The sequence below is a fragment of the Urocampus carinirostris genome, chromosome 8 (genome assembly GCF_059441175.1).
Source record: "Urocampus carinirostris isolate Australia breed hairy pipefish chromosome 8, RoL_Ucar_1.0, whole genome shotgun sequence".
NCBI classification, from domain to species: Eukaryota; Metazoa; Chordata; class Actinopteri; order Syngnathiformes; family Syngnathidae; genus Urocampus; species Urocampus carinirostris.
In genome coordinates, this window is record NC_142356.1 from 37,143,597 (window position 1) to 37,170,955 (window position 27,359).

The following is a 27,359-nucleotide window of genomic DNA, read 5'->3' on the forward strand; positions in this document are numbered from 1 at the left end:
TAATCATGGTCTGTGGATGACTGGATAGAGGTTATCTTCAATGATGAGCCACAAATCTGTGTTGGACAAGATGATGATGCTCGAACTTTTGTTTGGTGCCATTCCAGTGAGATTTACAAAGAGAACTGCCTAAAGAAAACATCAAAATTTCCACAGTCCTTAATGATACGGGGCTGTATGTCAGGAAAATGCACTAGGAAGATGGCTGTGGTCAAATCTGCAATAAATTCACAAATTGACATTGACATTTTGGACAGATGTTTTATTCTTTTGATCGAAAAAATATTTTGGAGAGGATGAACTCATTTTCCAAGATGACAATGCATCATGCCACAGAGCAAAAACTGTGAAAGCATTCCTAGGAGAAAGAGCATCCAGTCAATGACATGGCCTGCAAATAGTCTAGATCTTAAACCAATTGAAAACTTGAGGTGGAAATTGAAATAAAAAAATGTCCACAGCAAGGCTCCGACCTGCAAAGATGATCTGGCAACTGGCAATCAAAGAGAGTTGGCACCAGATTGATGAAGAATACCGTTTGTCACACATCAAGTCCACACCTCAGATACCGCGAGCTGTCATAAAAGCCAAAAGTACTGCAACTAAACACGAGTGATATGTTTTTATTGTCATTTCTTTGTTTTTGTTTTTTTTAATGATTCCATATTTTTTTCCTCAGTATTTAGTAATTCCATATTAATTTCCTTGCACTTGCACTATAAAAGTAATATTCACAGCCCATTGCAATGTGTTTTCTTAATTTATTTTTGTGTTTCTAAATAACAATATGTTTCACTTTGGAATGACCTTACCATTGTTTCATGTTTGATCTGAGTTTTTTCTACAGTATAAAATGTCTGAATGAGGGCTTGCCTAAGACTGGTGAATCCATACATTTTGCTTGGGGTTGTGTAATGTAAAAGCCATTTCAGACATATGAAAATAAACAAGGAAATCAATGCCTTTCCGGGAAAATTCCTTTGCTCGCGTTTTGATCATCATATACTGTTTCTTGAAAAACAGTGCTGGAACTGGACCGGTGGACCAGGCCAAGCAAAAGCGTGGATTGCAACTCTTAATTACCAGTGTGACATCTCAGCACCTAACATCTGAGAGTCAAACCATAGTAAGAGGGAAGCTGCTTGGGCGGATAAAGTAATTAGCCGTATCGTGGCCCTTTCATCTGCACTGACAAGGAAGGCTTCTGGATTTTGTCACTGCTCTCTCTGTGATTGGAACAATAGCACCACTGTGTTTGGGACTGCTGTAAAGTACTGGTGTATTTCTTCATACAAGCTTCATCTTTCCAGGAGTGTGGTAGCTCGAATTGCTCGCATAATGAATTAAATTTCCTTATATGAAATAATTAAAAACTAATTGGTCCATTCCCAACCTTCTAAATGTGTTACGGGTCCCAAACAACACCGGATACTAGTTAGTTGGTTGGTTGGTTGGTTGGTTAGTTAGTTGGTTGGATCCCGTAACCCCTTGGGTCATAGGGGCACCATTTCCTGTGGTGAGTTTTAGGCAGGTACTCCGCAAGAATATTGATTTAAAAGTGGTCTAGGCCTCACACTTGAGGTTTCTGTAAAATAAAGGAATTATGCATTGGAATGAACCACTCTTCTTTTCTGAACTCACTGTTCTGACTGGGGAATGAGTTACATTGGAAAGCACAACGGTGAACAGGTACCTCAAAAAGGTTCCTATGCTCATAGAACACACTGCAGCAATACTCTTAACACTCTTTGCTTTACGACCATGGAAATAAATAACATAATGAAAATGGAGTTCAATACTTTTCATCATAAAGTGCTGATTTTCTCTAAAAATAAAGTTATCTCACACGTTTATGAGGGTATCACAAAAGCATCAAAGTAAACCCAAAATAGCAATTAAATATATCTTCCCGATCACCAAAATTGCATTCAAACGAGAATGAAAAATGAAAAATACATTAGTTAGATAAATCTGATGATATTAACAAAATAAAATGTGAGATTATTATGGGCACTTACCCCAGAGGCAGTCGCCTTAATAAACATTTGGACGTAGTGCAGAGGCAGGGGTCGGGGGCATTTGCAAGGAACTTACACGTGTTCCCTGGATATTATACTTTTTTTATCATTTCAAATTTTGTACACCACATGACTATTTTTATATTGGAAAACATATTTTTAAAAAGCCTTAACTCATCTTGCCCATTTCGGCTTTAATCCAGATCGTCTCGGTCACTGGTAGCAGACGACTATGACATCGTAGATTGCTAATGTTGTTGCGGTATTCAAAATAGTTTCTCTTGCTGTGAATAAATGGGTGCCTTGTTGTGTTTGTAAAGTGTATTGTCACTTAATAAATCGGTTGTTAAGTTTTGAGGTTGGACCAAAGCCAGGTGTGCTCACAAAGAGTGATAGTATTCAAAACCAAAAAGAGGTACAATAACAAGTGAGCACAAAACAATAAAATTTCCAAACAAAACTAAATCTGACAATGTCCAAACCAGGAACAAAGAACAAACTAAAAATGGAAAAGCAAGGAACAAATAAACAAATTAACAATATGTTCCAACAAAACACGAGAAACAAAACCAACCAACCTGGCATAGCGGAGGAAAAGCAACGAACAAAGTAACAAACAACTGGCACTAAAGTAATAACAACGTGTCATAACAAGAAACAGGAAACAAAAAAACAAATCTTATGTAGCAACAAAAGTGAAAATTAAATGACTCAAACACGTGTGCTGTCCAAAATTTCATTACGAAGAGTGTGTGGTGATTGAACACACCTGTGCCCAGTTCAGAACCTGGTTGGTGCCCTCTGGTGGAGGCATACCAGCAACTAACACAGTATTTGCATTTATTGAAAAGGGAAGCGAATGGCTGAAGTTGACAGGTATGCGATAGGAAGACTAACTCCACACTAAAAAATAAACTTATTGTTACTCTAAATGAAAGCATGCATTATTTTTGCCTATAGCCGTTTGCATGTGCAACCTGGACAGTCTGATTTTGGCAGTGAGCAGTGAGGGTGGGTGATACTGATCAGATAACGATACTTTTTACTTGAAAATGTCATGATCATTAAATAACTGAGCCCTCATGCCCTTGAATTAATTTAAAACTGCAGTATAAACAGAACAAAGGTTTGAGGCACTACAAATGGGTTTTTTTTTCATTAAATAACTGCAATGAAAATGTTAACAGTACAAAAGTAAAACACATAAAACTTTCAATTAAAACTCTTTTGAAACAGAAGTCAAGGAAGTCCAACCAAAATAAAGCAGCAATGCAACGAAAAAACATATATAACAAAGTCAACATGACAACTATAATACCTTAATTTGGACAGTATTTTGAAAAAACAAGTCAAAGCGCAAACAGTGTAAACAATACTGAATAAAAAAACCTTTAACAACTTTGAGACTTCTTGTAATTAAAGGCTATACAAATAAACATTAATTGACTAGACTATAAAAATAAAATACTTCTACTACAACTGTTTAGTAAGAAAAACCAAGAGAGTCAAACAAAAAAAAACAGTAACAAAAATACAAATACTCTATACCGACGTTAAAGAGACAACTAGAATAACCTCTACAGTGCAATACTTACATATAAAGACATAAAATCAGTGGTGAAAATAAAGTCTAACACAATTGGATCAAATTTGAAAGTTATAATGTGTGTGTGACCTTACGGCCCACGAACAGCATTACCATAGTAGTAATTGTAATGGGAACACAGTATTGATCCCAATATAATACTATCAATCTAATTCAAATACTAGCTCATTTTCAATATTATCGATATTTGAATCTATCCACTCTTAGTAAGCAGTCACGAGGGATGAGAGGTCTCGAGCGCTCTCTAGTGGTAGCCTCTGGGACTGCTTGTGAACTGGATTTAGCTTCTTATACAGAGCAACATTTTTATTGCAAATAAAACTTGTATAAAGAAATTATTGAGTTTAGAGGTGCTGGTATTAAGAGATACCATTTCTGTGATGTTTTAAATATACAAATGTAATTATTTGACTTTTTTTAATTGGGATGTTTATATCTATACCTTATTAATCATTTTAGTGTTCATATTGAAGCAGATCAATCTTTGACGATGTGATGGCTAGTGTTTTTTTTGTTATGTGTGTCTCAAAGCCAAAGTGACTTAAAAGGATAACTTTGCCTGTGGGAAGGACAGTGCTCAGGTTCAGCCGCATTTCTGATAATGTTTTGCATTCTGCAGGCGCCAGCGACGACTCTGATGCTTGTGTTTGATTGCCTCTTTAATGTTTGCCTCCCCCCATTGCGATAATCAGGAAAGCAGAGGCGGATGTGAAGCCTTAGCCGGCGGACAACTGTGGTGAGGAGAGAGTGATGTGTGCAAGTCTGTTGATGGACAGAAACAGACAGATACTGTATTGGCATCCAGGTTAGGGTATCATTATATCAGGGGTCTCAATTTTTGTTCAAACTGAGGGCTACTTTTTGTTACTAGTCAGCGCAAAGGGCACCCTTGCATTTCTAAAATAACAACTTATCATGTTATAACTTTGTTGTTGCTACATTATTATCAGGTTGTATTATCGGGAGTAGGGATACATAAACTCAGTCTACCACGAAAAAAAATATTTATAGAAAATCACCCAGCAATGGTGAGCGGGCACATCAGCTGTTTCTTAGGGGGCACCCTGGTTATGCAGACACCACGTTGAAGACCCTTGCTTTAGATCAAGAGTGAGCAATCTTTATCAAATCTGGCCAGAGAGCTGGACCAGGGTGAAAAAAATGATTGATAGGATTTTTAGTTTTTACCGATACGCTAAATTCGATCCATGAGGTATTGTATTGAATGCAAATAAAATTAATCTGGAGGGGCTTTTCCTTTCAGTGCAAGTAAAACAAAATAAAAAGGTACAAACATACAAAATGAAAAAAAACGTTAAAAATATATTTGAATAATTTATAAGAAATATGTGGTTTGCCATTCACTTTAAGAGAAACATTTAACAGTATTAGATCAAGTTCAAATTTAAAGGGCCTTGCGGTTAGGGGCCCTCCCTCTTTCAACGGTGAGGATGCTTTGTGCTTGTTTTGGGTTCAAGTCTTCCTAAAGGATGTGTTGGCATGTGCAGAAAGTTCTGGCAATGAAAAACTTGCGGTGCTTGAGGGGGAGAGGGGGGCTGCACCATTATTGTTCGCAAAGCGTGTAAACAGCCATCACAATGGCGCATCCATGGAAATAAGGCAAACATGCAGAGAGAGGGAAAAAGAGAGAGCGTGGAAAAATGCTGCTTTGACTGGAGACTTAAGAAGCAAAACCAAATTTGTCTTTTGCCGAAAGACGTCAGATGTGTTGCCAGCGAGCAAGAGGGAATGTGAGGGAGGAATAGAAAGAGCAAAAGCAGACCACAGAATCTTTCCCGCATCTCTTTCGCGCTCTCTTTTCTTTTTCTGGTTTAAGACGGGGAATGTAGCGACATCAAAGGCCTAGCTCTGTGAATGTACATTTCTGTTCCAGTATCCACATGAAACAGAGAGCTGCAGAAAAGCTGCCAGAGATGAAGCTTGTTGTTTTCCACATATGTCCTTGTCCAATGATATCAACAGTGTTGGGTGTGGTACTGAAAAAAAAAGGAATTAGTTACAGTTATTTGTTATTTAAATTTAAAAGTAATTGCTTTGACCCTAGATTACTGACACTCAAAAGTAATGCGTTACTGTGAAAGTAACTCCTTTGTTACTAATTACCATATACACCAGACTTGGGCACTCTGGTCCTCTAGGGCCGCATGTCCTGCCTGGTTTTTGAGGTTTCTCTGCTACATTACTGGTGATTCTAAGCTCCTGCCAACTTCCTGATGAGCTGATGATTTGTATCACCTGAGTTGAAGAAGAGAAACCTCCTGAATCAAGGGCATGTGGCCCTTGAGGACCAGAGTGCCCTGGCCTAAAGACCCCTCACCACTTCACGCTTCGATTATAGCTGGTGCACGGGGGGTATTGTATGTGCGTGTGTTGGGTGGGTGTGATAGGCTGGTGTGTGTTGTCAGTCAAACAGCCAGACAGGCATGGACAATCTATTTGTCCGAATAAGAATTAGCTGGGAAAAACAGCGGCCGCTAGCTTTTAGCGCCTTGTTACATTGAAAATAAATTAATCTAATGAATTAGACTCTGAGGAAAGTCGGAGGAAGAATAAGAAATGCTTATCATCAACCAGGTGCTTCAAATAATTGTATCGGGTCTGGGAATCGACTGAGGCGCAACTGGACAGAATGCAATAGTGACGACTAAGCTAAAAACCCACCCAAGCTACCCCAAGCTAAATGACCTGGAGCTACAATTCTTAGGCGGATTTTTTTTTTGGACTCTATTTATTAACTTGGCTAAAATCAAGGACACCTGGTGCTAGCATGCAGCTAGCAGGCTGCTATTCAAATTGCTTTCTTAGTCTGTAAGGAAAAGCCCTTCAATTTAATTTTTACATGTGTATAATGATCATGAAATCATCCCTTCAACTGAAATTGTGTGTTATTATTTGTAGATCTATAGTTGTTATTTTGTTACAGTCATATACTTTCAGTCGGTAATGACGTAATCTCATGGTAGGTTTTCCCCGTGGGGTCTTTAATGATGGTGTGACGCTACTTCACGAATTTCCACTTTCTGCAGGTGGTTCTCATCCCCGATGACTGCAAAAACCGAGGGATCTCTACTCACATAAAAAGAGCTTTAAAATAACCAGATAATTTTTAAAAAAAAAGAAAAAGAAACCATAACACCAACCTGTGGAAGCAAAGAAGCCTTCATATTTCTTTGCTTGCAGTCTTGAGAGCTTTCAAACGAACACTGTTTCAAAACACTGCATATCAATTTTGTCTCTGGGCTATAAACTGATTTGTTATGTCGCATGATTTCTGCGCCACTCGTTACGTTAATCCGTTAATTGCCAGTAAGAGGGTATTGAATTTTGTTGTGACTTTGATTAGACATGCTTTAAGTACCACTTTTATCCAGCGGAGGGCAACCAGAGACCACATTTTATCGTGCAACATACTCTTGGTCCGGCAACGAACTTGTAGTCGCACTTTAATCCGTAAGAGGGTGCCTCGAGAAAGTATTTAATTAATGATTAATAAGCTGTTTTTATGCACATATAACATGATTGGATGTCCTCTCCTTTCAGTACAAGTAAACAAATTAAAAATGTAGACATATGCAAAAGGATTAAAACGGTAAAAATGAACTGGTCCTCTTGATCCGACGAAGTACACACATTCTGTCACAGACCAGAAACGGACACAGGACTCAATAGCGTACGTTTCTCAGTTTTTATTTGAAAAGAGAGGGGGAGTTAGGCTTGCTTGCTTGATCCGGGGACTGACGGAAAACAGGAGCGAGCGAGGCGGAAGTGAAACTTCCGTGGCGAACGGAGACAGGCGGAATAGTGAGTCGTTGGCCGGGGCTGGAGATCAAAGGCGATGTCGTGTTCGTAAGCGGGGTCGTATGCAGGAGGCAGGCAGGTAACGGGGCAAAACGGTTCAGGTAACAGGAGGCAGGCAGAACCGGCGTAATCAGGTCCAGAAAGAGGTCAATAACGAAGATCAGGCAGGAAAAAGGTTTAGCAGAAACGGAGTCGGACGAGAATGCTCACTGAGTGGAATGCAACAGCTCGCAACGATCTGACAGTCACTGAGAGGAAGCCGGGGGTTTGAAAAGGGAGTGTTCACCAATCAGCTGTCCTGGCTGTTGGCGCCAATCAAGCCGCCGCAGGTGTTCTAAATTGGCAATCACGACACATTCTATGTATTTTTGTTTATCATTAAGCTATTTGACAAACACTTGGATTTTTGGGGGGATTGTTTTTTAATATATAATATTCTGTTGTTATGTGCACAATATTTCTACTTGTCCAAAGCTTCAATATTTGAATGAAGAGGAGGAAATTAAAAAATTTTTGGACGTTGATGCCTCATTTAGTGGCTATGGAGGTCGGTGAGAGTATATACAGTAGGAATAATATCATAATATCAGTAGGGAGAAATTACTCTGTGCCTGAGACGGCGCGACAGTAACTGTATTTATTTGTATTTTGTAGGTACATATAATGCCCTAATATCAGCCGTACCGCTTATCCTCATTAGGGTCGTGGGGGGGCTGGAGCCCATCCCAGCCATCTCCGGGCAGTGGGCAGGGGACACCCTGAACTGGTTGCCAGCCAATCGCAGGGCACACAGGGACAGACAACTCATTCGCTCATTCACACCTAGGGACAATTTGGACCGGCCAATTCACCTGAAATGCCTGTTTTTGGAACGTGGGAGGAAACCGGAGTGCCCGGAGGAAACCCACGCAAGCACGGGGAGAACATACAAACTCCGCACAGGAAGTCCGGTAGCTGGATTTGAACCCACGACAGGTTCCCATGACATGAACTGTGCCGCACAAGCGCTAACCACTGCGCCGCCGTGCTGCCCATATGCCCTAATATATTACATTTTATTGTAGTATTTCTGGCACGGTGAGGGTTATATGATCTTTTGTGAGCTAAGGAAGAAGTGTCAATGATTACAAGACAATCCACATTCTGCTTTTAAAAAGACGCACCATATTGTAACAACAGTACAATTACAAACTGTTATTGATAACGCAATACGGTTACCGTGAAAAGTTATTGCATTCCAGTAACGTATTCCTTTGGAAAACAGTCTTTTGTAACGCGTCACCCCTAACACTACCTATCAACACAAAAAATCTCCTTTCAAAATTAACTCACAATCTTCACGCCGCATCGACAAATCAGTGGTGTCTCCAAATTTAGGATATGTCGTGAAAACATCGCTGAAGCAAGAAGTGGAAAGACAGTTTTCAGGCATTTGAAGTTTTAAAGCAGGGGTCTGGAAACTTTTTGACCCAAAGAGCTATAAAAGCAAAAATATTTGGATTTTATTTCTGAGGGAGAGCCACACCATATATTTAAGACGAAATTCAACAAAACCATCAAACGCTCTCGCCAGACAAAAGTTTATTCTTTAGCAAATTTGTATTACTGTGTGATGTTTGATGATTTGATAAAATCTGTAAAATGATAATAATGCCAGAGCCTGTGTCCCATAAATTTGAACGAAATATAAATATACAGTATCAGTTAAAATTTGTCTCCCTCCTCTCCCTCCCGCAGTTACTTAAGAGTTTTGAGGCTCATTTTCACCATCAATTTTGTCCGAAATAAAGGTTTAAAACAAGGTGCCAGCAATGTTTTTTTTTGTAAAAATGTCACAAAATACTTCAAACGTGGATACCAACGTTTTTACCTTTAGCGCAAACAGCGCTGAGCGAGGAGAATGACTGTATGCTTCCTGTGTATAGCTCCAGCCATTCCTCCGATTACCCAATTAAATTATGAAAGATTATTTAGCGATGTAAATCTGAAACTGGTCTGTTTGTGTGACACTTTGACTTTAAGCTGTCGTTAAAATTTTGTCAAGCCAGGTCAAGTCAGGTTTATTTGTATAGCCCTTAATCACAAGGAGTCACAAAGGGCTGCCCAGACCACAGACTATTACAGACTACAAGTATTGTTTGACTCGTGGCAGTAATGAAAAGTTTCAACAAATTAACACATCGAAAACTGGAATCAAGGTATTCCATGGTGTGAAAGGAAAGAGTCACTGCTGTTGTACTGAAGCTTAAAGGACAGTAGATGCACCTAAATAAAAAACAAACTACACATTGAAATCCTGTACATACTGGACCGAAAGATGTGAGTTGTCAGGTTTGCCTCACCTTTGCTAGTGCGACACGAGGTTCCTCATGTAACATTACATCAAATAATTGCCCAATTTCTATTTTATCTCTAAGCTGAAAGTGTTCATGAAAAGAGCAATATATGGTTCGCGAGCAATAGGTTCCAAATCCCTGCTTTAAAGCGTATTTAGCCTACCTTCCGGACTATAAGGCGCACGTAAGTTGTATCCCTATTTGGACAGAAATTTGATGTGCGCCTTATATATCGGATAATACGGCAGATAAAATTGGAAATGCAGTTATATTTAGATAACACTGCAAATGGTAACTGTTCCGCCTTTGAGAAACAAATAGAGTGGTCTTTGAGTACCCTCCTGTGGTTTACATGATCATTGCAAAAGTTTGGCGTTCAACACATACATTTTGTGTGCCATTGAGTTAGGAAAAAAAAAACATTGGCATTCATTTACATCGACCACCCAAGCAGTGACAGGGCTCACCTTTTTTGGGAAATATGTGTGCACTTCCATCTGAATGTGTATGTATGTGTGCGTGAATCTGTTTGTTGTGTTGATTCTTCAAACGCCCACCATCTGGGCCTTGTTTGGAGAGCAACACAGTAAAAATGGCAGTCACGCTGTGGCGGGATTACCGCTGTGAAAAGCAACACCTGGTAGAAGCAGAGGCCTCAAAGACGTTTCACATTTGCCAGCTTGAGGTGCACCCTTTGTTTCTGACCTACATGGTCACTCTAATCCTCACTTTTGCTTAAAAGTTATCCCAAATTCTTAAACATGCAAGAGGAAGGAAACAGTAAATGGTTTTGCATAAAGCTATATATATTTTATCGGTATATTCAATTTATTTTCCGAGTTTGCATTTTGAAGACAGCATGTTTTGTCTTTGTCATACTGAGCTGTGACATCATCAGAGGAACACCAGCACCTAGCACGCAAGTCGCCATATTGTTTTATGTGTTATTTAGTTGAAGAGGTTATAGGTGTTTTAAGCAATTTTTGAGAAGTTTTTGTGGAGACTGCCTTGGCCCTAGGCGTTGTGTCGCAGGTGGGTGCAATGATGGTAAAACAAATATCGAGCAGCTAAAAAGGGGCTAACCAGGAGAAGAAAAAATACAGAGAGCCGTCAACGTGGGCTAACTGGGACCGATCAATGAAAGCTGGCCTCAACCCGAGGATGGCGGACCAAAAAAAAATACAATGAGCAGCCAGGCTAACTAGGAAGCAACAACAAAAAGCGGCAACAGCCACGGCAACAAACGCAAAGCCAGCTGGGAATAAACAAACAAAACTGCAAAAAAACAGCAAAACTGGCGCTAACGCCAGGCTAGCCGATCAAAAACACATTGTGAGCAGCTAGGCTCAGCGAGAACCAACAATGAGAAGCGTCAATGGCTACAGAAATAAACGCAATGCCGGGTGGGAATAAACCAAAGGATCAGGGGGAAACCGGCGCTAACGCCAGGCTAGCCAAACAAACAACACACAGTGGGAACCCAACTAGCGCCAACTCAAAGCAAAAAAACAGGAAAGCCCTCGGCAACACCGACACTAACTTTTTTAGTATCAATCCGATCAAAAAAAACCTTGTAGTATTGATCGATACCGATCCAACATCGATACGCTTTGCTTGGAAATGTCACGATCATAGAATAATTAAACCTTCTCCAGGTAGTTAATATTAATGATAAAGCACAAATATTTGAGGCACTATTTTTTTAATTAAATAACTACAATTCAAACTTTAACATTATAAAAATAAATGGATATATTTCTATTACACCTCTTTCAGAACGAAAGCCAAGAGAGTCAAATAAAAAATCAGCAATGTAAAAAGACTACAAATATAACGATGTATACGTGTCAACTGCTGTACATCTTCCATTGCACAATATTATGAAAAAGTCAAAATAGCGTAAGATATACAATCCTTAAACAGTATAAAAAGTAAAATATTTTTTCTAAACTGTTACAGAGCAAAATCATAAGAGTAAAACCAACATCGTATTTGCAGGTTTTTGTTAAACAGTAAAATGTTCGCATTCTGGGTTGCAGTTCATTGCCCTCTCCCGGTTGATTTTCCTTTTCATGCGTGTTTCATGTTAATTTGCAACAGTAGTAGACCACTTTGCATCGTCCTTAGATTGACTCCGTAGATGTTGCGCTCTCTTCTGCCTGGTAGGCATTATACAGCAGCAGGCCAGGTACGGGGAGATGCTAAAAGTGTGCCCGTCAGTCACACAAACAGACATAAACTTAGAGAGTGGAGAGAAGGAAAACGCTATCGACATACAGTATACTGTAGAATGGCATTTTGGGGAAATTTGTTGAGCGGTGAAGTAATTATTCCCGGACAATAGTATCAATCTGAGTATTTTCTTAGTATTGATCATGGGCATAACCAGCCCATTTTTAGAGGTGCTCAAGCACCCCCAAATTCAACCCAAGGACCCCCAAATAGCATAGCATTTTAAAACACTTTTCCCTTAACAAAGGACAAGGTAGGCTTAAATATGATTATGTGATTACCTAAAATATTTAAAAAAGGAAAACAAAACAAAAAATGTGTTCAAGCAGTGTTGGAAATACTCAACTACATTGAAATGGTTCAGTCCGTTTAATTCCTAGCACTGCTCCCCCCCTTGTTCCTTTTTCACTCGTCTAGTGTCACTTGCAGCATAGCGGCGGAGTCTTGGAGCCTCCAGTGCATTACAGTAAGAGTATGTTACTATGGAAGCCCAAGAGTGCCATTATACAATTAAAGAAGATAAATTCATTTTATATATAAAAACAGCCTCAAAACAAACATTCATGGTTAAGAATGGCCCCTTAAAATAGAAAGGCTTTAGCAAACTAGTAAAAGTAAATTTTACAAGTTATATCTCTTTTAATTAAATGAAAAAAAAAAAATATCCAGGCAGACTCTCTGAACCGAAAATCACCCGTGGTATTGATATTTGGAGTAATCTACCCACCCCGAGGGAGGAACACTACGAGTTCTGTGCCTAATTGAAAAAAACAAATTTTGTTTAGGAATACCTTTAAAAAAGTACAAAGACCACAGTCCAAATTCATGGAGTCAAGTCAAGTCATTTTTATTTGTATAGCCCTTAATCACAAAGATTCTCAAAGAGCTGCAGGATGCTACCTGTGTTACAACATCACCGCACAAAAGTAGATTCAAATAATGAATCAGAAATTGTAACCTGTGTCTGTGTGCATTGGCACGTTGTACTTTATACGATTTTATTTTTTTTAGCGTGCCAAAACATTAAAGGCTGATTATCCACAGTAAGTGTAACCCTTTGAAATGAACGAAAAGAATAATCCAAGATGAAAATTGAGTCAGAGCGTCCCCGTTGAAGATTTTCCATTAGAAATAATCTCAGTCTTGGATTAGTCACAATTAAAACTGTTTTGATGTTCTAAGTGGTTGTTCCACAGAATTTGAATGTCGTATCACAGTTTTTATTAGCCACTTTTTTCGTTCATCCGTCGCAGAGTCAGAATGCTGCTACAGTAAATTGAGTATGAATTAGGAAAAGGCTGATACCAACCACAATCGAAAAAAAGGTGCAAAATTTAGTCATCTCGATGTATATTTTTATACTTATTACGGTGATTCCTCGCAAGGGTTACGTTTCCAAAAAATAATCTGTGCCAGACAAAATCCGTGAAGTGGAAACCTTGAGTTTTTTTACAATTATTATACAATTAAATATTAGAGGTAAAGACTTTTATATATAATTATAAATATAGAAAATTGAGCATTAAATAGAAAGTGTGTATTATTTAACCTCTAGAAGTCACTGTATTGTGTAGTGGGACCAAAAATGAGTACTAAAAAGCTCAAAGAAGAATACAAATTGCAGAGACTCAAAGTGACCAAACCGCTCCAATTTTCTTCCCATTTCTTTGCCAAGCCTTTCACAAGGATTTTTGGGGGGTACCTGACTTGTAGCAGCAAGATGGTTGACAATTTTGGTGGGGCTCATGTTATGTATGTATGAATGAATGAATGAATAAAAACTTTATTTTGAACATTATGGAATAAAAACAGCACAAAAACAATGACTCAACAACACAAATAATGTTAACATAACTGTTCGAAAAGGGCTGGTAGGAAGCAGACGCTTATTTTCCCTAACCCCTTCATCTTCCCTATCAATTACATTTTATAGATATCTCCTTTTTTGTGTCTAAATATAACAAAATCTCACTGATATACTTATTACATAGGTCAGATATCAATAATTATAATAGTAACAATCGTCACATATTTTATACACTAATTATCGTAGTACCCATCTATTAACGTTATAATGTTACTATTCACTAAATATCATTGTGACACCGATGATAATAACAACAATAGCAATAAAAACAGTTATAATATAATAATAGTAATAATAATAGTAACAAGAACAACAAGGTTAACTATAATTGTTAACGCAGTTGTGTCATATAAATGTTAATTTCTCGACGTACGAGAACTAAAAAGAACAAGCGCACCTTTATACAATTTAATGTATTCTTGCTTATTATTGAGTTAAATGTTGTATTTCTAAATGAATGGAGTTTTTTACCGCTAGGGCGTGCTAAATAATACACACTGCCCCTTTAATGTGTGTCTCACTTCTTATTCACACTGACTCTCAGTTCCAAAGTCTAATATTAAAACTCATTGGCTGTGGAATTTGTTTTTATGCTTTGCCTTTAAGTTATATTACATTTTTTTTTCCAAAATGTGTTAAAAAGGCCCATTCAAAAAATGTTGACACAGATTCTGGAACTGTCCTTAACATTTACTGTATCTTGGCGTTGGTGTGTTGGTGAAGTTGGTATTCAGAAAATATTTGTCTACTATTTGGGATTTTTATTTTGCCGCTAAATGTTATGGCACTACTTTTCATCGGCCTAAGTTGTAAGTGCATCGTAATAATAATATATTATAATGCACTTAGATCCTAGGCCAGTCTCCAAGAATTGTTTTGAAACTATATTTTCCTATTCATCTTAAATTTATTTTAAGTCTTTATAACATGTTTATTTTGGAGCAACATGTTTAATCTTTTTGCAAACAATGTTCGTGTTGTTACAAATGACAATACAGACTATCCCATGCTAAAGCTGTTTCATCGTTGATAAACAGCCTTGTTTGTTCCTCGTCTTAACTATTTTTGATGCAACTACATTTATTCCCTTACTCTTTGCAGTGTGGTTGGGGTAGTTGCTGCTCATTTCACAGAAACCCTGTTGCAGTCAACAAAGGGGGAATGAACCAAGACTACCGACACAAATGCCAGGTAAGTTTTTTAACACACCATTAACAGTGTCAGTCTTTACAGCCGCGACATGTGTCGTGATATTGTTCTTCCTACATAAGTTGTGCACGTTTTGAAAAAAACGTAGTTACAGTCGTTAGTTACTTCATTTAAAAAGGGAATTCAGTTACCACCAATGTCCCCTCTGAGCTGCGCACTGCCCGCACATTCTCAGTGCACCAAAAAATCTATTGCGCACTACCCAGAGCTTTTCTGCGCACAAGAAAATCTAGCCAGCTCACAAAAATCAGGGCTCGAAACTGCTAATTAAGAAGCGAATTAAGTCAAAGTTACAGTGCATGAAGGTAAAAATACAAGGGTTCCCCTGTCGTTGTGTTCTAAATGCGGTATTTGGAAGTCAAGGTCGGAGTAGAACCAAGTTAAGTAAAGTCAGTAGAGTTTTTTGAGAACCGGCTTCTGTGGCTCGGCTCACTAAAAGGAACCGGCTCTTTCGGGTCCTAAACGGCTCTTCAGGTCGTTTTTGCTTCTTTCATCCCTATATGACCAAATATTATGTAAAATTATGCACAAAATGACTCAAAGGAAGGGGGAATAGAACAAAAAGGAAAAAATACCAAATGAAAAAGTATTGAAAAGCCAGAACAAAAGAAAAGAAAGAAACAAAGGAAAAAAAGGAAATTGAGAACAAAAAGGAAAAAGTAACAGCTAGGAAAAAATAAACACAATGAGATTTTTTTAAAGGAGTACAAAGAAAATGGAAAAAAAGGGGAAAAGAAGAAAAAGTTTGTGTTGCATTCAAATAATTTCCAATTATACTAAGTCAATCTTGTTGCCAACATTGTACTTCCACAAAAAAAAATGTGATTAAATACAGTTGTGTATCCTGCAACCAACTAAATAAGCCCCCAAACATGTTAGTATTATGCGACGAAAGATAGCAGGAAAAAAAGAAGTGGAAATCTTGTGAAAGAATTGTTGTAAAAACAAATGACGTTTGTAGGCTGTACAACCATTGCAGTAGTACATTAGTCAATTTCTTCAAAAGTGAAAAATAATTTTGCATTGCCGGAAACAAAATGTAACTTGATGTCAAGTTTTGGACACGTTTGATAATGATTTAGTTGCCACACTTGGGATTGCTGTTGCTCACTATTGTTTCAAGCGTTGCTCACCGACTTTGTGTGAACGCTCAGACCCGTGGAAAATTAGAGGGAACATTGATTACCACCCCGAAATACTGACACCAAAAAGTAGTGCGTTACTTTGAAAATAACTATCTAGTATATATTTGCATGTAAGCCTATGTCACATATAAGCCAACCCCCTGCAACTGCTCTTAAATTGGCCTTGACTCGTACAAACTTTAAAGCTTGCAAACGATCACACTCTATATGCATTTAGCCTCACAGCTTCAAACCAACAATTACAAATGACTTCAACTGCTGTTTTGCCCATTTTTTTTAACAAATGCACAGTTGATAAACACTTCAGCAGATTAAATATTAGTTAAAAAAAACAATCTAAAACTATCAAATTTTATATCCCTGAATTGTAATTTAATTGTGAGCCTCCAAACAGACATCCCTTAAGCTCAGGCATACTTTTTAAAATGCATTTAATTTTTTAATTTAATTCAGTTTTATTAAAAATGATTTTATTCACTAGTCTCACGCGGTGGGAATTGTTTTCCCTAACATAAGGCCCCCGAGTGAAAAGGAGTTTAACACCCCTGAGTTAAATAATTACTTTCGGAGTAACACGCTACTTTTTGGTGTCAGTAATCTGGGGATAACTGAGTAACTTTTTAAATGAAATAACTAGCCAACAGTGTTGGGCGTGTTACTTCGTTTGAAACGTAATTACCTCACCCCCCGGATTACTAGCACTTAAAAATAACTCGGAAAGTAACTACAGTGAGACCTCGGTTATCGCAGTTAATGGGGACCAAAACCACCCGCGATAAGTGAAAATCCGCAAAGTAGAGGCGCACCTTAAAAAAAATAAATAAATAAATAAAATAAAAATACATATATATACAGTATATATATATATATATATATATATCTCATCTCATCTCATTAGCTGCACCGCTTATCCTCAGTAGGGTCGCGGGGGTGCTGGAGCCCATCCCAGCAATCATCGGGCAGTGGGCAGGGGACACCCTGAACTGGTTGCCAGCGAATCGCAGGGCACACGGGGACAGACAACTCATTCACACCTAGGGACAATTTGGACCGGCCAATTCACCTGAAATGCATGTTTTTGGAACGTGGGAGTATATATATATATATATATATATATATATATATATTTTTTTTTTTTTTTTTTTTTTTTTTAGACCCGGTTAATGGGGAACAAAACCACCCGCAAAAAGTGAAAATCTGCGAAGTAGCGACGACCCTTCAAAAAGAAAAAAAATATATATATATATATATCTGTCACGGGGATTACCAGAACAGAGCAGGAGACCCCAGAGCGTTCGTACAATTCTTTATTTGGGGGAAGCGTACAGGGTTAGCGGGAAACTTCGGACGACGTAGCCAATCGTAGCGTGGGACGGAAGCAGGTTGAGTTTACCGGGACTGAAGAGATGATCGTAGCTTGGGACGGAGCAGGTCGGATCGGAGGCAGGCAGAGAGAATCAGGTAACCGGGAGCGTCATACGGGGTACAGATGTGAATCCTCCGACAAGGAGTTCTCCGCGTAACGCGTTTAAAAGGGGAGCATTGACCAATCAGGAAGCACATTCCAGCGCGCCACATGATTACCCCAGGTGACTCCACTTGGGTAATCATGACAGAACCCCCCCCTCAAGGAACGGCTCCAGAAGTTCCCCAGGAAAAAAAAATAAAAATAATTTTAACCCAAGACACGTCACAGGGAAACACAGGCAGATCAGGACAGGCAGAATCAGAAGAGTCCAGACTCAGGGGGGTCGGATTCAGAAGAGTCCAGACTCAGGGGGGTCGGATTCAGAAGAGTCCAGACTCAGGGGGGTCAGATTCAGAAGAGTCCAGACTCAGGGGGGTCAGATTCAGAAGAGTCCAGACTCAGGGGGGTCAGATTCAGAAGAGTCCAGACTCAGGGGGGTCAGATTCAGAAGAGTCCAGACTCAGGGGGGTCGAACAGGCAGGCATGGGAGTCGAACAGGCAGGCATGGGAGTCGAACAGGCAGGCATGGGAGTCGAACAGGCAGGCTTGGGAGTCGAACAGGCAGGCTTGGGAGTCGAACAGGCAGGCTTGGGAGTCGAACAGGCAGGCTTGGGAGTCGAACAGGCAGGCTTGGGAGTCGAACAGGCAGGCTTGAGAGTCGAACAGGCAGGCTTGGGAGTCGAACAGGCAGGCATGGGAGTCGAGCACGCAGGCGTGGGAGTCGTTCGCAGTCATACGGCCGGAGGTGCCTTAGCCAATTTCGCCATGTCGGAAATGACTTGCCGAACTGCACAACAGGAATCGCGCTGCTGATTCAGACTTTTATAGCGGTCAGGGGGCAGATGTACGAACGCGGGGTCCATTCTGGTCGGAGGATTCTGTCTCGGGGATTACCAGAACAGAGCAGGAGACCCCAGAGCGTTCGTACAATTCTTTATTTGGGGGAAGCGTACAGGGTTAGCGGGAAACTTCGGACGACGTAGCCAATCGTAGCGTGGGACGGAAGCAGGTTGAGTTTACCGGGACTGAAGAGATGATCGTAGCTTGGGACGGAGCAGGTCGGATCGGAGGCAGGCAGAGAGAATCAGGTAACAAGGCACAGGTAATCGGGAGCGTCATACGGGGTACAGATGTGAATCCTCCGACAAGGAGTTCTCCGCGTAACGCGTTTAAAAGGGGAGCATTGACCAATCAGGAAGCACATTCCAGCGCGCCACATGATTACCCCAGGTGACTCCACTTGGGTAATCATGACATATATCTATATATATATACTGGACTGTCTCAGAAAATTAGAATATTGTGATAAAGTTCTTTATTTTCTGTAATGCAATTAAAAAAACAAAAATGTCATACATTCTGGATTCATTACACATCAACTGAACTATTTCAAGCCTTTTATTATTTGAATATTGCTTAATTTGGCTTACAGCTTAAGAAAACTCAAAAATCCTATCTCAAAATATTAGAATATCATGAAAAAGTATACAAGTAGGCTATTCAACTAATCACCTGAATCATCTAATTAACTCGAAACACCTTGCGAGGGTTTCCTGAGCCTTAAAAACACTCAACTTGGTTCAGTAAACTAAATCTCAAGTATGGGGAAGACTGCTGTCCAGAGGACCATCATTGATACCCTCCATCAGGAGGGTAAGACACAAAACGAAAATTCTCAAAGAGCAGGCTGTTCACAGAGTGCAGTTTCAAAGCATATCCACAAAAAGTCTGTTGGAAGGGAAAAATGTGGCCGGAAACGCTGCACAACCAAGAGAGATGACCGCAGCCTTAACAAAATTGTGACGAAGAGCCGCTTCCAGAATTTGGGGGAGCTTCAAAGACAGTGGGCTGAAGCTGGAGTCCAGGTATCAAAAGCCACAGTTCACAGACGTGTCCGGGAAATGGGCTACAATAGCCGTATTCCCATGGTCAAGCCACTTCTGAACTCAAGACAACGGAAGAAGCGCCTGACTTGGGCTATGGAGAAGAAGCACTGGACAGTTGCAGAGTGGTCCAAAGTCCTCTTTTCAGACGAAAGCAAGTTTTGAATTTCATTTGGAAGTCAAGGCGCCAGAGTCTGGAGAAAGGCTGGAGAGGAGCAAAATCCAAGTTGCTTGAAATCCAGTGTGAAGTTCCCACAGTCAGCAATGGTTTGGGGAGCCATGTCAGCTGCTGGTGTTTGTCCACTGTGTTTCATCAAGTCCAGAGTAAATGCAACTGTGTACCAAGAGATTTTAGAGCACTACATGCTTCCATCTGCTGAAAAGCTCTATGGAGATGAGGATTTCATTTTCCAGCATGATCTGGCACCTGCCCACAGTGCCAAAACCACCAGTAACTGGTGCACTGACCATGGCAACACTGTCCTTGATTGGCCTGCTAATTCCCCTGACCTGAACCCCATCGAGAATTTGTGGGGTATAGTTAAGAAGAAGATGAAAGACACCAGACCTACAAATGCAAATGAGCTGAAGGCCGCTATCGAAGCATCCTGGGCATCAATAACACCTCAGCAATGCCACAGGCTGATTGCCTCCATGCCACGCCGGATTGATGCAGTAATCCGTGCAAAAGGATTCCCAACCAAGTACTTAGTGCATCAATGTACATTTTCAAATCTTTGATTTAGTTTTGCTGTTATAAAATTATTTTTTTACTTGGTCTGAGGAAGTATTCTAATATTTTGAGATAGGATTTTTGAGTTCTTTTCAGCTGTAAGCCAAAATCAGCAATATTCAAATAATAAAAGGCTTGAAATAGTTCAGTTGATGTGTAATGAATCCAGAATGTATGACATTTTTGTTTTTTTAATTGCATTACAGAAAATAAAGAACTTTATCACAATATTCTAATTTTCTGAGACAGTCCAGTATATATATATATATATATATTTTTTTAATTATTATTTTTTAGACCCGGTTAATGGGGACCAAAACCACCCGCTAAAAGTGAAAATCTGCAAAGTAGCGACGCCCCTTCAAAAAAAAATAAAAATAAATATATATATATTTCATCTCATCTCATTATCTGCACCGCTTATCCTTATTAGGGTCGCGGGGGGGCTGGAGCCCATCGCAGCCATCTCCGGGCAGTGGGCAGGGGACACCCTGAACTGGTTGCCAGACAATCGCAGCTGCAAATCACATTAGTTCTCGCAGCTAGCTGCGTTCTTCATCGACGCACGAGCCAAGTGATCTACCGCTAAGAGTCATACAGCTGGGCGATTTTACGTCCGCCCGGGACGATCGGAGACAAATTTACGACAGGGTTTTTATTTGCGCCGCACCGCGGATGCCGTTCGGTCGCTCCCGCGAGCGAGCCCCTAACCCGCGGCGCGGGTACTTTCGAGCGCGATACGCACAACACCGACACAGTTACGGGGGGCGCGCGCACGTCCGCCGCCTTTCTCCCGCCGCGCGCGGACGGCCGCCTGTCGTTGCGCTGCACTGCTGGGGTCGACGGAGTGGGGGGAGCCCGATCACGCCCGCCGCCTTTCCTCGCGTCGCGCCGTGTGACGCCACATCCGCCGAACTCGCTCTGTCGCGCGGCCCGGGAGTGACCCCCGCCGCGACAACCCCACAGTTAACGCGTTACAGTACTTGTTACAAAAAAAATGTAACTGATCAGTGTAAAGGGCACCCAGTTTGATATGAATTTATAAAAAAGCAACTTAACTTGATGATTGCTAAATAGCTACAAAGGTAGCTTGATCATTCAAGGTAAACAGGTTAAAAACTAAAAGGGAGATAGATAGGTAGCTAAAACAGTATAAAATCATCTGAATGGTCAGGTAGAAAGCTAAAAGCAAAGCTGGATAGAAAGCAAAAAAAGAGGCCAAAGTTTTGCCTGATAACTAGCAAAAAATGTCAAATGTTAGCTAGATAGCATTAAAATAGATAAAAAGCTAGCTCGATATCTAGCTAAATAGGCAAAAGGGTGGGGAGATAGTTAACTAAGCTAAGGTGATTGCCAGATAGATAGCAAAATAAATGTAATTTTTTTGCTCATCCGCTCTATAAAACCTCATCTCATCTCATTAGCTACTCCGCTTATCAGTGTGTTGTATTTTCTGTAAAATAAATTAATAAAAAGATGAACAAATGAATTGGTCTAATACATGAATAGATTTTCTGTGTACTCGCTTGATTAATTGCTTAACAATAACTATCAAAACTTGGATATATTTTTTTTGTCCATGTAGCCCATGAACTGGAATGTATTTATTCTATGATAACAACTTATCATGGTATTACTATTCTATTACTATGTTATTACCTCGTTAGTTATTAAAATAGGGTAGAATAGACTCAGTTAACCAATAAAAAATGCTTTTACTGGTAAATTCAAATGACCCAGCACTGTTGAGCTTTTTTGGGCACCACGTTGGAGACACCTGCTTTACTCTCATATTTGCTAATATCTAAGATATTACTGTTTTCCAGCAATGTACCCAACACTGATCCAAACACTGCCTCCTACATACACACACTCAACTTCAAGCCCTCTAGTTATTTTGCACCCATGACCGTCCTACCCTTCTCCGCGTTGCCCCTTTGACACTGCCCTGGTGATGACATCATGCATCCCAATGAGTAACATGGCACTGTCCATTGTCACTCTCACAGTAGGCATTCTTGTTTTCAGAGCATGGTCGGTGTGGCACGTTCCATCAGTAAATGATGCAAGAAAGCAAGAGCATGGCTTTTTCCTGGGGCGGGGGCAGTTTTCAGTCTGTTATGCTTTATCCTCTGACAACCAATTCTCTTATTTTGATGATCAAAACCAAAGAAAAATTTCTTTGATGTGATGGACATGTGATGCCAATTGTTTTCTCAGAGTTAATCAAACTTTCTGTCTTGTTTGTGTGTCTGTGAGCAGATGTGCGGTGTGGGTGACTATAAATCAGACGTGTACTGAGTTATTGCCCCTACATCCAGTAACTTCGTGCCTCAAAGCATCAGCATGTTTTAGTTATAACTGTCTCGTGTACATTTATTTTTCCTCTATTTAGGCTATAATACTGACAAAAACTGAAGTGATCAGCATTATTTAACACATTTTGTTGCCAAGGAAATAAACACTGCTTTTGGAAAGCATTTACGTTTGTAAAACTGAGAATACATCTGAGCAATTGCTCTGGGTCCTTTAGCGTATTTTCTGTCACGACCAGCACACAGGGTAGACCCGATCGCGCAATGTTTTCTCATAATTCTATTGAAAGTAAGAGGAAGGGCAACGCCCGCGATCCGATGCTCGCCGGACACGGGAAGCAAGTCGTTCTGGCACTCGGATCGTGATCCGAATACGGAAGTGGATCTTTCGTAGCAAGCGATGGCGGTGTCAGTGATGGAAAAACAGGTCGGTAGCCGGGACAGGGAGAGCAAAAGCGTGGTCAGGGTCGGAAATGAGTCATAAGCCAGGACAGGAGAGAAGACATAGTCGGGATCAAAAATGGGTCGCAAGCCGGGACGGGAGAGCAGAAGTGGTCGGGATCAAAACAGGTCGTAGCAAACGGGGACAAAATTGGGACAGGTGGGAGTCAGGGTCGAAAAAGGCTTGCCTTGTATAAACAGATGTTCGCAGACAAACTGACAAGAGGGGATTGACAGGACTGGGTTTAAAATAGGGATAGGGAGCCAATCAGAACTCGCAGCAGTTGGCGCCAAATGAGCGGGTACAGGTGATTCACATCGGTAATCATGACATTTTCAGGTATTCTACAGCAAAGAGAACATACAAGAACATACCTGTCATCTTATACGTTGTCCCTGTATATTTTGTACTCAGCTTTGTATATTTGGGTGTAGCTGTCTTTACCAGAGGAGGTGCAAGAATGCGCTGAAATTCTCACAGACAGGTGATTGGAGCAAAACACCACATTGACTGTGTTTTGGTTAAAAAAAGAAGGTTTTTTTAAATGGCCAAAAAGTTTAAAAAGTGTCATCAAAATTTCTCCTATTAGGCCAAAAAAATAATAAGTAACAAAATATGCTTGATCACACAATTAAGGGTCTGCAGATTTTGTAGCTTAGTATTTCAATCTTTTATTCATTCTCAATATGCAAGACATACATATGGATGAACCGATCAGTGATTGTTTCCTGGAATTTCGCAGAGATCCACATCTGGAAAGGATTTTGATTGTGTTATGAAAGCTCCATCTGCTGAGCTGAAAGCTGAAAAGAACAGCAGCATCATAGAAGTTGAAGTTTTACCTTTCAAGTTAGGAAGGCTGCTGATTCCAAACTTGCAAGCATCTGGCCACAACATGGCTTTCAAATAATTCTATACAACCCAAAACTTTTAATTCTTCAGAGGTTGCATACCTTTTTTTGGCCAAATTCAAGCACTTTTTAAGGACTTTTAAATGCAATTTTTCAATGTATCCAGTACTGGTAAATGAAGCAATCCAGTGTGACTCATGTATTTCGCAGAGCCACAAATATAAATTTGTTGTTTACACACGTATGTGATTTTGAATCTTGCGTGTGCATTTATCAAGGCATATGATTTTTAGATCTTGAGGTAATGGCGAATGTATTTGTGGAGCTCAACAGTACATGTGTAAAAATAATGAGACAACACTCTCTGCATATTGGTGGGGGGGTAAAATATGACTAATATGTTGCCTACATTTTCCATCGTAGGAAGTTCGTCCTATTACACTTTACCACTCAGAAACCCTACCTTTATTTTTTGCATGGTCCTTAGTCAATGTCCATAGTTGATTCATAATCCCTGCACTAAACACATTTCATAGTGCCCTGTTTAGGTATAGCATGCACCTCTCCTCCTAAGCGCGACCCGTAGGAGATGATGAAACTTCAAGGGACAATGCCATACAAACTAATGCCAGCTGCGGTTAAACACAAGGAAAGAAAATTAATGCAAAAGAAAAGCTGAGCCACTCCAGAGTAGTATCAGCAGGATTTTTAAGCAGAGTTGTGTAGAAACAAGCACTTTGCCAACATTAATATCAAGCATTTTCAAGGATTTTAGCAGATATTTTGTATATTAAAAGAAATAAAAATAGTATATCTGTTGGAGACTCTTTCGGGCAGCACTGCGGCGCGGTGTTCAGCGCGTGTGCGGCACAGGTCTGAGGTCATGGGTTCAAATCCAGCTACCAACCTTCCTGTGCAGAGTTTGCATGTTCTCCCCGTGCTTGCGTGGGTTCCCTTCGGGCACTCCGGTTTCCTCCCACATTCCAAAAACATGCATGTCAGGTTAATAGGCCGGTCCAAATTGTTCCTAGGTGTGAATGAGCGAGCGAATTGTCTGTCACTGTGTTCCCTGCGACTGGCTGGCAACCGGTTCAGGGTGTCCCCTGCCCACTGCCCGGAGATGGCTGGGATGGGCTCCAGCACCCCCGCGACCCCACTGAGGATAAGCGGTACAGATAATGGATGGATGGATGGAGACTGTTTCCCAATATATGCTTCTGTGTGTCGGCAACTGGATTACCGACTTGACGTATGCCGTGACTCAGGCAGTGCACAAAATGAACATTTGTATGCTGTATGACAGCAACATATAAATTACTCTCCATACCTTGTCCTTCAAGATGGCGGCCCACCGGGTGAAGGGATAAATGGCTCTCCAGCTCAAGGACTACCTTTTAGATATTTTTCGTATTTATACTGACATTCTTTTTGTTGTTTTTGTGTAGCATTATCATTGTCAAGTCAAATCATGTTTATTTGTATAGCCCTTAATCACAAAGAGTCTCAAAGGGCTGCACAGACCACAGATTATTGCAAACCACAGACTATTATTACACCACCCCCTGATCTAAAACCTACATGGGGGCAAGGAAAAACTCAAAAACCTCAACATGAGGAAAATGAAGAAATTGAGAAGGGACTGCACATGAGGTAATTGTAATTCCCCTACCAGGATGACCAGGCTGCAATGGATGTTGCAACAAGAAATAATTCACAGATAATGTCAACATAAAGTATAGGTTATTCATATGCTGTTGAATAGAAGTGTGTTTTAAGTTTAAGGTTACAGATCGAATCTCAGGGGGATGAGCATTCCACAGCACTGGGGCCCGAATGGAGAACGTAAACAATGTTCACTTTGTTGTTATCAATGACAGTAAAGACAATTCTGATTATTCTGATGTGAGCAACTTTGTATTTCACAATCATATTAATAGCCCCTCACTTAGTGGCTCACTTTCCCAAATTTTAATTATTCCTGTATTTGACACATGGTATAGAAAATAACCGACAGGAAGGTAAACGTGATCAAGATGACGGAAGTTTCACCATGTGTTATATTTTTAGTTGTCAAGTTTAGAATAATTAAAGATAAGTCTTGTCAGACAACAATAACAGATTTTGGAATCCAACGCACTACTCTGAGAACTGTCACCATTTAATTTTACTTAAAAATATAGCAAGGAGTTTCAAGTTAAACTTTTTGTAGCAAACACCACTTGAGGTTCTTGTGTGGCGCCGCAAACTTTGAGTGTTTGATATCTTTGTCAGCTTCAGTCTGCGTTTCTTTCCTGTCTTTTTGCCACAAAGTAATCCCATCGATTGAATAGCATACATCCAGCCCTTGTTGTCATGGTAAAAAAATTGTATGGTTCTTCAGTAGGATTTCTGCTTGTATCTATCATCTTCATGAAAATACAAAATACATTCCTAGTGAGATATCTCTGACATTTGTCTTAACATATCATATACAGGTATTATATATATACACACAGTGGTACATATAAATATGTGCTTAATATCTTCCAGGGGAAATAGGTCGAAATCCTTGTGTAGCGAGGGAATTTTCCAGATATGAAGTAATTGAAAAACGAATTGTCCCCCGACCTCCCAAAAGCATCCATGTTAACCCTGAATAGCTAAAAAACATCTTCCTGATCAGTAAAAACACATTCAAGTACAAATCAAACATAAAGAACAGTAATAAGATAAATTGGATGATATTAATGACACAAAATGTGAGTTTATTATGAGCTAGTCGCTCTATTGTGTGGCTGGGGGGGAGAGCTGTGGGAGGTGTGATGGCGCAAGGGTTTTGATGATACCGAAGCACTCAATGTACACTCAATATTAAAGTGACTGTTACTTCAAATAAACGTACAACCAAACTTTTTTACAGGATCATAATTTTGTATATATTGCTGCAAAGAATCTTCCGTGGCTTTGTAACCTGCGCTCACTTTTCTTCATGCCAAATAGTAGTGATAGAGACAGTTGTCTTCTTTTTCCAAACAAGCCATGGTGGGCATCAAAACCCATTTTGGAGGTACCTTGCAAGTTGCAAGTCTTTGTAAATAGACAAGGACTTTTGTGAAATAGTATACAGAGTATCATACAAAGTATCATACAGAGTATTCATATATATATATATATATATATATATATATATATATATATATATATATATATATATATATATATATATATATATATATATATATATATATATATATATATATATGTGTGTGTGTGTGTGTGTGTGTGTGTGTGTGTGTGTGTATTTGTATATATGTATATATCTATAGTAAGTGAAATAGAAAAAGACAAAGTTTCAGAAAAATAACTTTGAAACTAGCATTCGTAGAAAAGATGAAACGATTGACTTGTTCTACTTTGAGAATAAAAAGGTGACGAAGCGGGGGCGCTAAACTATTC

The 27,359-nt window shown here is 39.8% G+C and overlaps 1 protein-coding gene across 1 annotated transcript in view; it reads left to right on the plus strand.

Annotated features, from left to right (window-relative positions):
- The first annotated feature begins 14,988 nt into the window (after window positions 1-14,988).
- LOC148361796 (axin-2-like) overlaps window positions 14,989-27,359 on the plus strand; it is a 95,108-nt gene continuing 82,737 nt past the window's right edge. The window contains exon 1 of the mRNA XM_088342580.1: window positions 14,989-15,069. The gene's annotated coding sequence lies outside the window, so the exon portion shown is untranslated. The remainder of the gene's footprint in view (window positions 15,070-27,359) is intronic.